This window comes from Dermacentor andersoni, chromosome 3 (assembly GCF_023375885.2).
Source record: "Dermacentor andersoni chromosome 3, qqDerAnde1_hic_scaffold, whole genome shotgun sequence".
In the NCBI taxonomy this organism is placed as follows: Eukaryota; Metazoa; Arthropoda; class Arachnida; order Ixodida; family Ixodidae; genus Dermacentor; species Dermacentor andersoni.
In genome coordinates, this window is record NC_092816.1 from 146,606,921 (window position 1) to 146,623,714 (window position 16,794).

The 16,794-nt window shown below is 48.4% G+C and overlaps 1 long non-coding RNA gene and 6 other non-coding genes across 7 annotated transcripts; 6 read left to right on the forward strand and 1 right to left on the reverse strand.

Annotated features, from left to right (window-relative positions):
- Nucleotides 1-3,154: 3,154 nt before the first annotated feature.
- LOC140216448 (uncharacterized) lies at nt 3,155-5,369 on the reverse strand. Its single transcript, XR_011893121.1, has 2 exons — nt 5,035-5,369; nt 3,155-3,482 (listed from the first exon to the last, which is right to left on the reverse strand). It is a non-coding gene; the product is annotated as an uncharacterized lncRNA (long non-coding RNA).
- A 2,217-nt stretch (nt 5,370-7,586) lies between these two features.
- On the forward strand, nt 7,587-7,658 carry TRNAE-CUC (transfer RNA glutamic acid (anticodon CUC)). The gene has a single exon. It is a non-coding gene; the product is annotated as a tRNA-Glu (tRNA).
- A 95-nt stretch (nt 7,659-7,753) lies between these two features.
- On the forward strand, nt 7,754-7,825 carry TRNAE-CUC (transfer RNA glutamic acid (anticodon CUC)). The gene has a single exon. It is a non-coding gene; the product is annotated as a tRNA-Glu (tRNA).
- Nucleotides 7,826-7,920: 95 nt separating this feature from the next.
- On the forward strand, nt 7,921-7,992 carry TRNAE-CUC (transfer RNA glutamic acid (anticodon CUC)). Its single transcript has one exon. It is a non-coding gene; the product is annotated as a tRNA-Glu (tRNA).
- Nucleotides 7,993-8,087: 95 nt separating this feature from the next.
- On the forward strand, nt 8,088-8,159 carry TRNAE-UUC (transfer RNA glutamic acid (anticodon UUC)). Its single transcript has one exon. It is a non-coding gene; the product is annotated as a tRNA-Glu (tRNA).
- A 5,449-nt stretch (nt 8,160-13,608) lies between these two features.
- On the forward strand, nt 13,609-13,680 carry TRNAE-CUC (transfer RNA glutamic acid (anticodon CUC)). Its single transcript has one exon. It is a non-coding gene; the product is annotated as a tRNA-Glu (tRNA).
- Nucleotides 13,681-13,775: 95 nt separating this feature from the next.
- TRNAE-CUC (transfer RNA glutamic acid (anticodon CUC)) lies at nt 13,776-13,847 on the forward strand. Its single transcript has one exon. It is a non-coding gene; the product is annotated as a tRNA-Glu (tRNA).
- The last annotated feature ends 2,947 nt before the right edge of the window (nt 13,848-16,794 follow it).

Sequence of the window (16,794 nt, forward strand, 5' to 3'; positions counted from 1 at the left end):
TTTGATGGGTGTTAATGATAGCCTTCACGGATGGTTCGAGACAGAACGCAAAAGTTATGCAGAAGCGTGGGAGAATTTCAAACAAGACGTTAAAATGTTAGCCATAGAGAGGTCTGGTGCCTTGCGCCGAGAGGAAAAGAAAAAAGAATTAGAAAAGTAAAATAATTTACATTTTTATTGAAGCGTTGAGAATGTCAGCCCCGGAAAGTATACGAAGGAAATAAAAGAAATTAAATCCCAATTAGAACTAGTCGAAGCTAATAGATACAAAGGGGCGGTCGTACGCGCACGCGCAGAAAAGTTATGGTGCGGTGAACAGCCCTCGAAGCGTTCACTCGGGGACGAACGAGCTTATGCCTCGCGGAACGAGATAACAGCCGTAACATACGGCGGTGTGGTTGTACGAGATAAAGAAACAATAAGACAGGCTTTTTATGAGCATTACTGCGAACTACTAGGGCAAGAACGCATTCGCGATGAAGGATTCGATACTGAATTCCTGCCGCTATTGCCAAGCCTTGAAAGGGAAGTAACGGAAAGGCTCGAAGAACCGATTACTTTAGATGAAATAAAATGGGCGATCGACTCACTAAGTTCCGGAAGAACGCCAGGGCCAGACGGTCTCAGCGCCGCTTTTTACCAAGCTTTTAAGCAAGACATAGCCACTGCCCTTCATAAAGTAATTGCGGAAGCGTATGAGAACTGCGTGCTGCCCCCTTCTTTTCGTCAGAGTCACAGAGTGTGGATGCCGAAGTCCGAAGAACCTCAAGCAGGGGGGGGGGGGGACACTCCCCGGTTTCGGTGGCACAGGAAATTGGCGCCATCTCTGTAATGGGCGAACGCAAAAATCCTTCTCCCTTGCATGGCCTCGTAGATCGTCGCGCGCACGCGCGCCGACCCAGGTGGCCGAGCCCTTCCCCCTCCCCAACTCCTCTCCAATCGCTCTCCCTCGTTACTACCCTCGCAACTCCCTCACCTTCGACTGTCCGCGTGCACGCCGTGCGGCCCCGCCGGCCCGGAGCCAGCTCAGCCCGCTGCATGACAATTCATGTTTCGTTATCTGCTGTTATAGCGAAGCGTGCGCTGCTGTGCGTTGACCGGCGTGGCTAGTTTCGTCAGTTTTGTGGTCCTCGGTAGCAGTGTGCTTGTGCTCCGCGATGTTTCGCCCGCTTCACGACTCGTACCGCTCGTGCATCGTGCAGTGGTGCACAAATACCTCAAAAACAAGCCCTGCAGGGTTGCTCCGGGTGCCTAAAGACAACAGGTGAGCGCTCACACCCAAGGAAATCAGAAGGCGCATGCGCACGAACACAGCCCTGTCCATTTATGTGCCCCATGCGGCTCCGGACGTCGTTGCGCCTTGATTGTGCTACACTTGCCTCTTCCCGGTAGAGAAAGCTGACAAATAGATGTTCCTCCTCATTGTCACCTGGTCTGTGACTTGTGTTTTTCGGTGCCAAGTCTCATTGTGCAACTTCAGTAACTTGCCCAGCTTTCCATACCGCCCTCACTGCTTTTTCTGTGTGTCACGTTCTACAAACCTACTAAAAGCTGAAAAATTACTGTTAGTGTTTGTGTACTATCTCAGTAACCCCCGATGGCAAAACCGCGCGAACAACCTTCATGTGTAGGCATGATACGCTTTATTTTTTCTGGAAAGCATGAGCATTGCAAGTGTCCTACATGCAGATTTTTGCAGTTCGTGTTTATTATACAAAGGAGAGCCCAGTAGGTACGACTTAGTGCCTTAAGTGACGTAATTTTATTGCTAAGCATTGCATTCGGGTCGAAAGAAAAGCTGTGTTGTTGGCTTATTTTACCTGGTCTTTGATTGAGGAATAAGCCTTTCTTTCTGCGAATGTTTTCTATGTGCTGCTGCAAAAGCCGACTACCTTCTGTTCCCCTTGTCACCGTTACTCAAGCTGTGGCCAAGTGCAAAATAATGTGATAATGTGTGTTTCAGTTTTTAGTACGATGTTTTTTTTTTCTGCCATGTTTTTTCAATTTGTTCAGCAGTAATGAGCATGTCACGCATTTCATATACTTTCGTGCAGATTTATAAGTAAGCTTTCTTTTGGTATGGCTCTCAATCAAACAATGCTAGCATTTTATTCTATTTTTCAGGTATTTTGCGTGTCATTGTTTTTGCCATTACCAGTGAGTTTCCCCTTTTTATAGTTGTCATGACTATGTCATACACGTCGTCCAATTTTGTGCAATATCTTAGCGCATATATCAGGAGCTCGTCTACATTTCGGTCTTGAGGACGTTATATAAAAATATTTTTTTATGTGTGTACATGAAACGGCCTTTGCGTTTTCTAGCGCTTTCTTTTGTTATTTCACCATCTGTGAACTTTTGTCTTTAGTACTCTTGTATATGTCATGCACCTTTCACTTTTGCTCATTTTTTGAGCGTGTATCACACCACATTCTAAGAAAAATCTGTTTTCGGAAACAAAGTCAATAAAGCAAGACTAAACATCTGTTGTGTTGGAAGTGCTATTCTTTTTTATGCCCCGGCACATGCTGGTATAATATAAGTGTGGGCAAGACTGCGTGCATGCCAACGCATAGCCCACGGCGCACCACGCGCCAGCTCGCAAGCAATGCCAATGCGCTGCGTAGCGCGCGCATTGCTTGCGAGATGGCGCGTGGCGCGCCGTAACAAGCGCGCTATAAAAAAAAAAAAAAGCGCGCCGCTTACGGGTAAAAACACAAAAAAAAGTGAGCGGCGCGCGCGGCATGGGGAATAGACGAGAAAACCATGGCCAGGCGGCGCTACTGCGCCTCCTGACAGCGCCCCCAATGTGGAAACGTGATGCAGCGCGGTCGTGCCGTGGCGCGGTCTCCGCTTTGTTTACACCGGTTCGCCCGCGCGTTTCTTCGCTGCTCGTTCTCACGGCGCTCAGTTTTCGACGGCGGCAGGTCGCCTGCTTGCGCAACAGCGGCGCAGAGATTGCAATGCGGTTTCAAGAAGGCTGCCGACGCGGACAGATTCTTTCGTGGCGGCAACCTCACGAAAGGGGAGCGTACTGCTTCCGCACGTGTACGGCGTTCAAGAAATCGTGGACGGTGATGTGACAGTGAAAGCCAAGTGCGTGTCACAGGTGTCCAAGATCGTATACGATGTCGATTTAGAGGTATACACCAAGTTCAGAAGTTTAGCCACTTTATTTCTATATGATGCAGGCACAAAGCGGTCATGCATACTTGCAGAGATGTGGAGGGACGGTGACGATTGCCGTTAGTTTCCTCGGTAGCTGAGTGCGCGCACACGGCTGCTCTCATTTTGTGCTTCCCCCTTTTGCTGCTAAATTTCTTGGCTGGAGCATTGGTAAATTACACGTTTGTGTTCGTTCTGATTTGCGCGGAGCTGTCAGCGAACAATGGCAAGCGTTATCGATGTCTTTGCTTCGCAAAGCCTGCTTGTTTTTGTAAATTCGCATGCTTTTGGATGGCTCCCAGGGAGTGTCATCAGCACTGCGAGCACAGAAAGAACACATGTATTAGGCACAAATGAGCATGGAACGTTACTAACGAGAAAGACCATCTTCCCACCTTCAACAACGTGGCCTAGCCTATAGCTCATTATACACTCTCAGGCTTAGGTTCAGGCAAATCACAAATTAAGCTGTTTTTGGCAAACTGTACATGCCTTTAATACATGGTGATTCGGAGATGCTAGTGCCTGTAACTTGTGATGCCTATTTCTTGCCCCAATAACGTCACTGCGTGGCACGAAGAGAACTGCATTATAAAGCTAACGCAGTAATGTGGGAAGTTGGGCAAGTTGGTGATTAATCATCATACCGTGTTGGTGAAGCAGCGCACTGACCAGTACAAATAGGAGAGACACAAGCACAGCGAGTGTCTTGTATTCATGTGTGTGTCTGCCTTGTCCTGGTCAGTACGCTGCTTCACCAGAACACTAAAGCAGTTTCCTTCCCAGGATACACGAAATCCTAGAACACAACAGCCAAAACACACATCTGCTCAAAATTAACAATTTAAATACTACATAGGCGCATATTGCTTTGAATCATGCTGCAATAAATATTTAGTGTATATCACGCCTTATTCAATGCAGATGTTGGAGTCATTGCAACTCATCGCATTAATCAGCAAGGTGCGTTTTCACTGCTAATGAGGATCGGCTCGTACAGACTGCTCCGCGAAATGAACCCAGACCACGTTAACAGGCCTTAGGACCAACAGCACGAGCGCAAGCATTAGATATACATGCCTCACCAAAGCAAATCTAGTGCCTCGTCGGGCGAACAGCTAAAGTAAGCTTGCACCGATGGCCGGCTACTACAGGAAACGAAGGTTTTTGGCAGGAAGAGTGAATCAGCAAGAATGTGCAAGGTGGTAATTGCCTTAAAGCAAGCTTGGATATTGTGAACTTAGAAAGCATGGCCAAACAACAAACATAACGCGCACGTCTCGATCGGCTGCTTTCCGATCTGCCGCTTACCGACGCACGCGACGACCGCGGCTTGCATTAAATGCTGTCTGCTATCAGACAAAACTAGCGCGCGTCCCCTTTCGTTACCTGCACAACTAGTAAATTAAGTTGCAGCGTTTGGAAAATGGAAATAATTCTCTAAAGCTCGTCCATGCCGACTGCGAGTGAAGGCACAGTAGAATCAAATAAATTCGGGGGTTTTAACTGCCAAAACCATGCAAAACCACTAAATCATTATGAGGCACGCTGTAATGGTTAGTCTCAGGAATACTTATTACCTCCGGGGGTTCTTTAACGTGCACAAAAATCAAAGCACGCGGTAACAAGGGCGTTCTTGCACTTCGCCCCTATCGAAATGCGGCCGCTGTGGCCGGGAATCGAGCTCGCGTCGTCAAGCTCAGCGTCGCAACACGCATGCATTTACCGCTAACAAGCAGCGGATGTCAACACAATTCAACAACGCGGCATGACTAAACAAACGGTTGGGCGCTAAAAACAGGCATATCACTATTCCGGTTCATCGAGCAGCCGCGGTATTGCACGCGAATACGAAAGTATAGTGCTTACTTGACTCGGCGCACTGCAATTATCCATGCTTGTCGTCTGACCTTCTCGTACCACTTCCCGGAAATCTGTAGAATTTCACGGGCGGCGTTCGACCTTTCGTGTTTTCGAGGCTGTTATGGCAATCAACAATACAGCAGTATTGCGTGCCACCTTTCCTTGCTGATGAGGTCGCACTCGCCATCGCAAAAACAACGCGCCCGAGCCAGCACGAGCGCTCCCGCCGAACAGATCACGGGCGCGCGCTCGCGCAGCGACGACCCTCGAAACTTCCATCGGTCCGCTAGGGGAGCATTCGGCGCTGGTGCCGCGCGGGCAAACTTTAGGTTGCCTCGTCTATAGGGAGTGGAGCGGGTCGGCATAATAAAAACAAAAAGGAAAGAAAAACGTTTGGGAAAGGAGGTGCCGCGCGGCTGCTGTTGCTGTTGCCATGACAACGTAAACAATCATGTGCGCCGCCATTTTGCTTCTGCGTCGCCCATTGGCTAGGGCCGTAACTGAAGGGGACCTTGGCGCTAGAGTCGGAAGAGCGTCTGCTCGAAAACGGCCAATGGGAGCCATACGGAGTGTCCCCCCCCCCCCCCCCCTGCAGGGGCCTCAAGTACTACTGTCGTCAGGGGCGTACCGCCCGATAAGTCTCACAAACAGAGATTATAAAATATACACGAAGGTTCTTGCACGGAGACTCCAATATGTGATACAACAATTAGTAGGGTCGCACCAGACATGTGGCATAAGAGGACGATCTATTGTCACCAATATATATGTAGCGAGAACAATATTGGAAAGTTGTGACGCCTTCTCCGAAAAGGTAGCACTGTTGCAGCTTGATCGTGAAAAAGCGTTTGACAGAGTATCACATGAAATCCTTTTTCTTGTTTTAAAACATGCCAAGATAGGTTCTGTTCTTTTGCAAGGTGTTAAAATGTGCTACGCTGGCGTATCTACGAAACTAATAGTTAACAAACAGCCTACGGCTATGATAGAAGTTAAGTCAGCACTCCGCCAAGGATGCGCTTTATCGTCTCTACTTTCTTGCATTGTACGTTGAACCATTTTGCTTAAAGGTTATTAGCAGTATTAACATAACGGGATTTGCAATGGACTCCAGAGAAGTTAAAATCTTGGCGTACGCGGAAGATATCGCCGTATTCTGTCGAGACAAGCAAAGCATCTCTAATGCAGTAGAAGTGGCGAACAGATTCTGCAAGGTCACCGGAAGTGCGATAAACGAATAAGTCATTGGGCATCTGGCATGGTAATTCGAATGATAAAACAGAAATTTTTGAAAACATGCGGGGGACCACGACCCCTGCGCGGTACCTTGGGGTACCTCTGCAATAATATCATGATACAAAAGACTATTGGCAAGAAGAACTAGAGCAAGTTAAAGTTAAAACAACAAAGTTCGGAGGTAGAAATTTATCGATTGTTGCGCGATCAACTGTATGCAATGTTTTCCTTTTTGCAAAAATCTGGTATGTACTGCAAGCACTGTGCATGTCAAGAATGACCATCCAAAAGATACTCAGAGCATGCGCTGTTTTTATATGGGGATCCACATGGGAGAGAACGAGCCGCACTAATTTATTTCGGTCGGTGAAGTCAGGAGGCCTTGCTTTGGCGCATTTGTTTTTGAGGCAAGTTGTCTCAAGATTTCTTTTTTTGCGAGATCAGAAGGATCCCTTCTTGCGAACAGTGTGCCAACTACGTTTACGAAATGCGTTACCTCAATTTATCGTAATCTCAAGAACGGCAAATGGAGCAAGTCTCCGCGTATTTTTACGGGAGGTAGCTTGGTCCGTAGAATTCTTGCATGCTCGCTTTTCATTTGATTATCTTGCTATTGTTGGAAGGAAGAAATCGTATAAGGACCTAGTTGACGTTTGTATGCCTGTTCCTTTGTACCGATCTATGTATTCACCGAGCACAGGATCAGATGTATTGAAGCGAGTGAAACGGATGCCAGTGCGATCTGGGGTTAAAACGTTTTTCTTCCAATTGCATACTGGAACTCTTCCCGTCAAACCTTGGCTACAAGAAAAAGGCCTCTTTGTCGCATGGTCGGTCAACTGCAGCAGGTGTAGAAAACCAGCGACGTTCGAACACATATTTTTGGATTGCTCGGACCCACTTTTCTTGTGGGACATTCTGCAGCGTACACTAAAAAAGGTGTTGCCTATCACACCGTACGGCATCCGTTTCCTTCCAATTGCCAGTGAAGATGGTGTTCCTTATGATATGCTTATGGCGCTGATTCTACATAGTCTGTGGAAAACACCCATGGACGTCAGGCATGAAAGACTGGTTATTCGCCCAGCTAGAGAGCACTTTACTGAAGGTATTTTGTTCTTGCGCGAGGCTTGCAATGCACGACTAGATAAGCCTGAATGGGCTACCTTGTTAGATGAACTCATCTGTCTAAAGCGGTTCTAACAATGCACGCCTGCCAAATGACGGCAAGCGGTTATATCACCAGAGCACTGTACATATCACCCTTACGCCATCTGTATGTCTGTTTCAGTTGTCAAAGAATGGCAATAAAGAAAAAAAAATCCGGCATGATCTAGTGGCTAGGATACCTGGCTCTCACCCAGGAGGCCCGGGTTCGATTCCCGGTGTCAGAAATATGTTTGGGTAGATTTTTGTCGTCGTCTATGTTTTGTTTTATCTCGCGCTTTCTTTCGATCAAGTTGGAGGGGTTCATTGGTGCTGGCCGTCCTCCGGCATGGTCTAGTGGCTAGGATACCTGGCTCTCACCCAGGAGGCCCGGGTTCAATTCCCGGTGTCGGAAATATTTTTGGTTAGCTTTTTGTCGTCGTCTATGTTTTGTTTTATCTCGCGCTTTCTTTCGATCAAGTTGGAGGGGTTCATTGGTGCTGGCCGTCCTCCGGCATGGTCTAGTGGCTAGGATACCTGGCTCTCACCCAGGATGCCCGGGTTCGATTCCCGGTGTCGGAAATATTTTTGGTTAGCTTTTTGTCGTCGTCTATGTTTTGTTTTATCTCGCGCTTTCTTTCGATCAAGTTGGAGGGGTTCATTGGTGCTGGCCGTCCTCCGACATGGTCTAGTGGCTAGGATACCTGGCTTTCACCCAGGAGGTCCTGGTTCGATTCCCGGTCTCGGAAATATTTTTCGTTAGCTTTTTGTCGTCGTCTATGTTTTGTTTTATCTCGCGCTTTCTTTCGATCAAGTTGGAGGGGTTCATTGGTGCTGGCCGTCCTCCAGCATGGTCTAGTGGCTAGGATACCTGGCTCTCACCCAGGAGGCCCGTAATGCTGCTTTGCATGCACAGCGTATGGAAGACGAGAATGGACATCAGGCATTGTCATATACAGGCTCACTCAGCAAGACACTATTTTGTTGAGAGCATTATATACACATGCGACTTGTTCAGAGCACTATGTGAACCCCCGGAATGGCTTCCTGTACTAGACCAATTGGCTTCTGTGAAGCCCTTTTAAACACCTTACACTGGCCGAGCTGTGGCTGATGTTTTTAGAATATGTACATGTCGTGTATTTGATCTCCTTGTTTGCGTTTGTGAAAAGGCAATAAAAAAAAAGCCAGGGTTCGATTCCCGGTGTCGGAAATATTTTTGGTTAGCTTTTTGTCGTCGTCTATGTTTTGTTTTATCTCGCGCTTTCTTTCGATCAAGTTGCAGGGGTTCATTGGTGCTGGCCGTCCTCCGGCATGTACTAGTGGATTCTACTTCCGGCTACCGTTCGGTGCGGACGCAGAATGCCTTGCTCCGTTGGGGCGGTGTTTGCGGCTCAGACGAGCCGCGGTAACAGGAATGCTGCTATGGATAGCCAGGACTACCAAGTTATTTTGCCGCCTCTGCCTACAGGACCATGCGTGGCCAACACGCTCTTTCTTCACGGAGACGTAAAGGCAAGGCCCCACCGAGTCGAAGATTTTCCAGACACGCTGGTTCGTCTGGGTCTGCTTCCCGAGGTTAACGCCTTGGGGGCTTTCCAGATGAACCACGTGTGTGCGGTTACTTTCAGAAGCCCAGATGCTGTGAAGAAAATGCTGGCCCTTGGAGACATTACGGTTAAGGAGCGTCGCTGCCTGCTGGTTAACCCAGCCAGCCAGGATGTGCGGCTTAAGCTCTACTGGCTCCTTCACAACGTGCAAGATGAGGACGTCCGCGCCACGCTCACGCCTTTTGAGAAGGTTACGGAGGTCTTCAAGGAACGCTGGCGTGTGCAAGGCATCACCGATAAAGGTTCGTCAACCCGCATCGTATCGATGAAGCTGAAACCCGGAGTTACCATACACGACCTCCCGCATCAACTTCGGGTCGCCGGCATCATGACACTGCTGGTTGCGCCTGGGCGTGCCCCGCTCTGCCTGAGGTGTAATCGCATAGGTCATATTAGGCGAGAGTGTCACATATCGCGCTGTGCTTTGTGTCGACGCTTCGGGCACGACGAAAGCTCGTGCGTGCGAACGTACGCGAATGTGGCGGGACCATCCAAAAGTGATGAAGTCATCCAGGAGCACACAATGGACGCATTCGATGCTGAAGAGACGGCTGGAAAAGGTGGCGTGGTGTAACGTCCTGATCCAAAGGAAGGCACCCGTGAACCAGCGAAGAAAGCGGACACCAAAGAATTAGAGAAGCCCGCTCGAGCTGAAGAAAAAGAGCAGCACGCGGAAAATAATGACAAGAACAAGACAAGCAACGAGCCTGCGGAATCGCTCGGACCCTCTCCGAGTCCCATGGACACGACGGAGCCCCTTAGAGGAGCGGGCCCGGTAAAACGTCCACTCGAAGTTAACGAGAAAAAGGACGGAGGATCAAGTGGATCAAGCCACGAGGAACCGCTTGCGAAAACACCGAGTGGCCGTCGGTCGAGCTTCAAGCCGACGCCTAATATCCCACCTGGCAGGAAAGGGCCAGCGTCGGGACTGACGTGAGCCCCCAGCAAGTGTTCGCAGTATGTGTGAGTACTGAGGTGGGGGAGGGGAGGATGTAAAGACTGACGTCGCATTCGAACAAAGTGAGTGTCAGTAGTCTGTTTAGGAAGGACTTTAGTCTCACGCGCCTCCTCACATTACCATGAAAATACGTCTAGACACAGCCTTACGATTTGGTACAATTAATGTCCGAGGCCTTGCAGGAAGGCGCAAGCAATATCAGCTTTGTCGCCTGCTCATGCAAAAGAATCTTGACGTAATCGGTGTACAAGAAACAAAAGTCGATAGTGAAGAAGGGACAGATCAAATGTTGCATTCATTTAGGTCACGTTTTTACGTGTGTGTTTCGCACGCATGCGGTACTTCAGGTGGTTGTGCGCTTTTTCTGAGAAGCGCTTTAGGCCTCTCAGTAGAAACTGTGTTCACAGACGATAGTGGCCGGCTTATTGTTTGCGATTTATGTCTCTGTGATATTAAGTGGCGCGTCATTTGCTTGTATGCGCCTAACAAGGTGAACGACCGAAAGAATTTCTTTGAAAGTGTTGAAAACCATTTGCAGTGTGATCGAATTGTTGTGATGATGGGTGATTTCAATTGCGTCTGTAATGCAAAAGACAGAGTTGGAAGCCCACCTATTCATGATGCAAGTGTGTAGTCATTGAACGTAGCGATGGAAAAGTACAATTTAGAGGATGTTGGGGATGTGATGTCCAATGCAGAGACGCCACCATTCACCCACTATCAGCGAAATAGCCATGCCAGGTTGGATCGCGCCTACGTTTCAGCGGATATAATATCATTGTGTTTTCTATATGAAGTAAATCATGTTTCCTTTACCGATCACAGCTTAGTCAACTTTGTAGATGGTCCGAAAAAGCCGACCAGTTTTAACTGGCAGTTGTGGAAATTTAACTTTAAGGCCTTAGAAGATGAATTATTTTTGATGGGTGTTAATGATAGCCTTCACGGATGGTTCGAGACAGAACGCAAAAGTTATGCAGAAGCGTGGGAGAATTTCAAACAAGACGTTAAAATGTTAGCCATAGAGAGGTCTGGTGCCTTGCGCCGAGAGGAAATGAAAAAAGAATTAGAAATGCAAAATAATTTAAATTTTTATTTAAGTGTTGAGAATGTCAGTCTCGGAAAGTATACGAAGGAAATAAAAGAAATTAAATCCCAGTTAGAACTAGTCGAAGCTGAAAGATACAAAGGGCACGCGCAGAAAAGTTATGGTGCGGAGAACAGCCCTCGAAGCGTTCACTCGGGGACGAACGAGCTTATGCCTCGCGGAACGAGATAACAGCCGTAACATACGGCGGTGTGGTTGTACGAGATAAAGAAACAATAAGACAGGCTTTTTATGAGCATTACTGCGAACTACTAGGGCAAGAACGCATTCGCGATGAAGGATTCGATACTGAATTCCTGCCGCTATTGCCAAGCCTTGAAAGGGAAGTAACGGAAAGGCTCGAAGAACCGATTACTTTAGATGAAATAAAATGGGCGATCGACTCACTAAGTTCCGGAAGAACGCCAGGGCCAGACGGTCTCAGCGCCGCTTTTTACCAAGCTTTTAAGCAAGACATAGCCACTGCCCTTCATAAAGTAATTGCGGAAGCGTATGAGAACTGCGTGCTGCCCCCTTCTTTTCGTCAGAGTCACACGGTGTTGATACCAAAGTCCGAAGACCCTCATGTACTACTGTCGACAGGGGCGTACCGCCCGATAAGTCTCACAAACACAGATTATAAAATATACACGAAGGTTCTTGCACGGAGACTCCAAAATGTGATACAACAATTAGTAGGGTCGCACCAGCCATGTGGCATAAGAGGACGATCCATTGTCACCAATATACATGTAGCGAGAACAATATTGGAAAGTTGTGACGCCTTCTCAGAAAAGGTAGCACTGTTGCAACTTGATCTTGAAAAAGCGTTTGACAGAGTGTAACATGAAATCCTTTTTCTTGTTTTAAAACATGCCAAGATAGGTTCTGTTCTTTTGCAAGGTGTTAAAATGTGCTACGCTGGCGTATCTACGAAACTAATAGTTAACAAACAGCCTACGGCTGTGATAGAAGTTAAGTCAGCGCTCCGCCAAGGATGCGCTTTATCGTCTCTACTTTTTGCATTGTACGTCGAACCATTTTGCTTAAAGGTTATTAGTAGTAATAACATAAGGGGACTTGCAATGGACTCCAGAGAAGTTAAAATCTTAGCGTACGCGGACGATATCGCCATATTCTGTCGAGACAAGCAAAGCATCTCTAATGCAGTAGAAGTGGCGAACAGATTCTGCAAGGTCACCGGAAGTGCGATAAAGTGGAGTAAGTCATTGGGCATCTGGCATGGTAATTGGAAAGATAAAACAGAATTTTTTGAAAATATGCAGTGGACCAGGACCAATGCGCGGTACCTTGGGGTACCTCTGCAATATTATCATGACACAAAAGACTATTGGCAAGAAGAACTAGAGCAAGTTAAAGTTAAAACAACAAAGTTCGGAGGTAGAAATTTATCGATTTTCGCGAGATCAACGGTATGCAATGTTTTCCTTTTTGCAAAAATCTGGTATGTAGTGCAAGCACTGTGCATGTCAAGAATGACCATCCAAAAGATACTCAGAGCATGCGCTGTTTTTATATGGGGATCCACATGGGAGAGAACGAGCCGCACTAATTTATTTCGGTCGGTGAAGTCAGGAGGTCTTGCTTCGGCGCATTTGTTTTTCAGGCAAGTTGTCTCAAGATTTCTTTTTTTGCGAGATCAGAAGGATCCCTTCTTGCGAACAGTGTGCCAACTACGTTTACGAAATGCGTTACCTCAATTTATCGTAACCTCAAGAACGGCAAATGGCGCAAGTCTCCGCGGATTTTTACGGGAGGTAGCTTGGTCCGTAAAATTCTTGCATGCTCGCTTTTCATTTGATTATCTTGCTATTGTTGGAAGGAAAAAATCGTATAAGGGCCTAGTTGACGTTTGTATGCCTGTTCCTTTGTACCGATCTATGTATTCACCGAGCACAGGAGCAGATGTATTGAAGCGAGTGAAACGGATGCCAGTGCGATCTGGGGTTTAAACGTTTTTCTTCCAATTGCATACTGGAACTCTTCCCGTCAAACCTTGGCTACAAGAAAAAGGCCTCTTTGTCGCATGGTCGGTCAACTGCAGCAGGTGTAGAAAACCAGAGACGATCGAACACATATTTTTGGATTGCTCAGACGCACTTTTCTTGTGGGACATTCTGCAGCGTACACTAAAAAAGGAGTTGCCTATCACACCGTACGGCATCCGTTTCCTTCCAATTGCCAGTGAAGATGGTGTTCCTTATGATATGCTTATGGCGCTGATTCTACACAGTCTGTGGAAAACACGCATGGACGTCAGGCATGAAAGACTGGTTATTCGCCCAGCTAGAGAGCACTTTACTGAAAGTATTTTGTTCTTGCGCGAGGCTTGCAATGCACGATTAGATAAGCCTGAATGGGCTACCTTGTTAGATGAACTCATCTGTCTAAAGCGGTTCTAACAATGCACGCCTGCCAAATGACGGCAAGCGGTTATATCACCAGAGCACTGTACATATCACCCTTACGCCATCTGTATGTCTGTTTCAGTTGTCAAAGAATGGCAATAAAGAAAAAAAAAATCCGGCATGATCTAGTGGCTAGGATACCTGGCTCTCACCTAGGAGGCCCGGGTTCGATTCCCGGTGTCGGAAATATTTTTGGTTAGCTTTTTGTCGTCGTCTATGTTTTGTTTTATCTCGCGCTTTCTTTCGATCAAGTTGCAGGGGTTCATGGGTGCTGGCCGTCCTCCGGCATGGTCTAGTGGCTAGGATACCTGGCTCTCACCCAGGAGGCCCGGGTTCGATTCCCGGTGTCGGAAATATTTTTGGTTAGCTTTTTGTCGTCGTCTATGTTTTGTTTTATCTCGCGCTTTCTTTCGATCAAGTTGGAGGGGTTCATTGGTGCTGGCCGTCCTCCGGCATGGTCTAGTGGCTAGGATACTTGGCTCTCACCCAGGAGGCCCGGGTTGCGCATTTACATTCGCTAGCCTGTGCATGGATGGATGGATGGATGGATGTTATGAGCGTCCCCTTTGGAACGGGGCGGTGGCTTGCGCCACCAAGCTCTTACTACTATGCTGCCTAATATCCTACCTAAGTTCACCAATGAAAAAAAAAAAAAAAAAAAGGCCGATCGATTGCAGCGCCGCCCCCGCGGCACCAACGGGAACTATTTATCTAGGTAACTTTTCGCCCTAGGGGAGCGTAGGTCCCTAGGTGTCGTGTAAAAAACGCACCTAGGTCCTTAAACGCCCTAGTCCCCATGCGCGCGCGCGCGGGGCCCATAGAAATAGACCATAGCGCAGATAGTATGTGGTAGTATTGTTTGTGCCAACTCGCCGGAGTAGCAGGGTAGGCGGTTCATTGTGCGTGCACGCAAGCAGCACGACCACGAACGAAGCGATACAAGGTGGAACAGCGCGTTTTACGGCAATTCTCCTCCCCGCACGAGTAGAACGCTGTGGTTGCATGATGCATCGGCTCCGTCTTTTTTCGTGTGCTGTGTCCAAATTCTTGCCTCGCCTCTTGTGATTTTTGGATCACTGGTGCTGTAAGTGACCCGCTGTCGAACGACACCTCTTCAGCGGAAATCGGACCTGTCATCTTCAGTTCATCGCCGTTTATTCGAAACATCCGAACCCCCGCGCCCCTGCCGCGCAACGCCGGCAGCGTGCGTCGGCGGTAGCAGCTGCAGAAGCCATGAGTCAGGACGGCGTCGTCGACAGCGTCGACATGACTCCGGAAGAGATCCTCGATTGGCGCGAGAAATTTATTTACTCCGACACCAAGAAGCCTTCGCCAACCTCACCCAGCACCCTCAAAACTCCACCGCAAGTAAGCCACATTCTGCCTCGTCCTCCTCCACTTCCAGCCGCAGAATACAAAATAATTCTTCGTGTACATGGTGGAGTCAACTGCGCCAACATACATCCAGTCTCTCTCCGCGACATCGTCATCAAGTCCACTGGTCTCTCCACGGCTGCAGCATCGCTAGATCGACTCCGGGCCAACGAGATTAACAACACAATCATCATAAGCACTCCCTGCATGGACAGGGCTGATCGCTATTTGAAGATCGTCACCCTCACCATCATGGGCAAGAGCTACGAAGTCTCCACGCACGTGGCAGACCCTAAAAATTCGTGTAGGGGTATTATCCAGCTGCCGGCCTCCCTGGTAGAAGGGAACGTGTTGGCTAACCTTCGAGAGTCCAATCCAGCAATCAACATCCTAGCTGCTCGAAGAATGGGCTCTACAGACTCAATCCTGGTCACTTTCGAAGGCTCAAAGGTCCCCTTCTACATTGACTACCTCCGCACAGACCTCCGCTGCCGACCATATCGACAAAACGTGGAGGCGTGTACTAAGTGCCGGCAGCTTGGCCATCGCCAAGACGTCTGCCCCAATGTGACCATATGTCTCTGCCCAAAATGCGGCACGCCAGATCCTCCTCAGGACCACAGCTGTACTCCCACATGCATCATCTGCACCGGAACACACGAGACTGGTTCCTCAGAGTGCAAACTTCGTTACAAACCAAGGACACCGCCCCCGGCACCTCCAGAGTCTAAACTGACACTTCCGGCCAGGAACGCTGTACAGGCCCCCAATCAACGCACTGGACAAGAGACGCCGCAGAGCAGCTCTGGCCGCAAGAACACTGCAGCATCGGCGCAGCTCCCATCATCGAAGCAAGCTTGGCCTCCGCTGACCCCACGCAACGAGGAGACACCGCCCATCAACCATAAAAAGGTGAGCTGGGCAGGAGTAGTCTCCCACAATAGCAGCTCCTCACAATATGCTGATAACTCTCTCATCAAATACTTGCTAAATCAGAACGAAATGCTTAAAAACGAAATCAAGCAGCTCAAAGCAATGCTCCGCCCCCCCATCGATATCACTGACACTCCTGTTGCTACTTCCAAACCACTCCCACAAACGCTTGCACCCACACTCACACGTCCTCCGACAGAACACATGGACACACTTGCATCCACTGCTACGACGGAAACCGCAACTCCAATGCTGCCTTTATCACACACGCAGCCCCCACCCGCAAAAAGGAAGAATGCCGAAATAACAGACACCGAGAACACCGTTGAAAACGCCATATTTGTCCTCACTGACCGCATGGACATTCTGGAAAACAAACTTGTTGCCCTTGAAAATCGACTAGAGAGCAAGCTTGATGCATTTATTTGTGAGGCATCTGCACACTTTTGCCGGTTTCAAGAGCTAATCGACAGCTGGGGAAGACGCTCCGCGACGTCACAAATTCCCGTCCTTCAAAATGACAATAATGATGAAGCCAGCCCGTAGTCTAGTCATATGGCAGTGGAACTGCAGGGGGTTCCGCAACAAGCGCGCATCTCTAACACTATTTCTACAGAGTCTTAACGAGCTCCCTGACATCATAGCCTTGCAGGAAACACACGGGAAAGTCACGCTACCTGGATACGATACGTTTCAAGATCCTCACATAGACAAGCCCAACACTGCCATACTTGCAAGGCGACATCTTTCTGTTAAACGGGAAACATTCAGCAGTACTGAAATCCCCCACGATTTCATCAGAATTCTACCTCAAAGCCACACACAACCCACCCTATGCGTGTTGAATGTTTATAGCCCCCCCAATGCTCGACACCACCGCTTTGAGAACATGCTTGCCCAGGCCAAAGCTAACGCCAATAAACAGCCGCTAGTCGTAACGGGCGACTTCAATGCCCCCCATCAAATGTGGGGCCACTCCGCATCCACTCCTAA